General features: G+C 41.8%; 1 protein-coding gene across 4 annotated transcripts in view; it reads right to left on the bottom strand.

The window, feature by feature from the left end:
* fgfr3 (fibroblast growth factor receptor 3) overlaps positions 1–440 on the bottom strand; it is a 75,505-nt gene that overhangs the window by 43,071 nt on the left and 31,994 nt on the right. The gene's annotated exons all lie outside the window — the stretch shown is intronic.

Raw genomic sequence — 440 nt, 5'->3', positions numbered from 1 at the left:
GGACACACATACAAAAACAACTCTATCTATCTTTGCAACACACACTAACTCTAATGGTTAGCGTGTCAGATGACATCTAATTATTCTCCAGCCACAGATACGACTGTTTGGATTCGCTGTATCACACATTTTCACGGCGGCGTTGTAATTATTTTCTATCTGACCTCGTCGTTTTCTGGTTCAGCTCCACAGGTCTGGTTAATGAGAGCCAGCTGTTAGCTCAACAACCCCGGTGAGCTAAACTGCTCCCGAAACTCCTGACTAGCAGGTTTTAGTTTCTATTATTTCACACCTCAGTCCACGACTCCACTCCATTGTGGTGCAGCTCAGCAGAAAGAAGCTAGTTGGACTCACATTACAGTCTGGATGAGCTCCATCATTGTAAAAATAACACCAACCTTTTTTAAAGAAAACTATTGTGGTTGTCAAAATAAACTTTA

The sequence above is a fragment of the Morone saxatilis genome, unplaced genomic scaffold (assembly GCF_004916995.1).
Source record: "Morone saxatilis isolate NCDOM2014 unplaced genomic scaffold, NCSU_SB_2.0 Contig3, whole genome shotgun sequence".
Lineage (NCBI taxonomy): Eukaryota > Metazoa > Chordata > Actinopteri > Moronidae > Morone > Morone saxatilis.
This window is presented reverse-complemented; position numbering and strand designations above follow the sequence as displayed.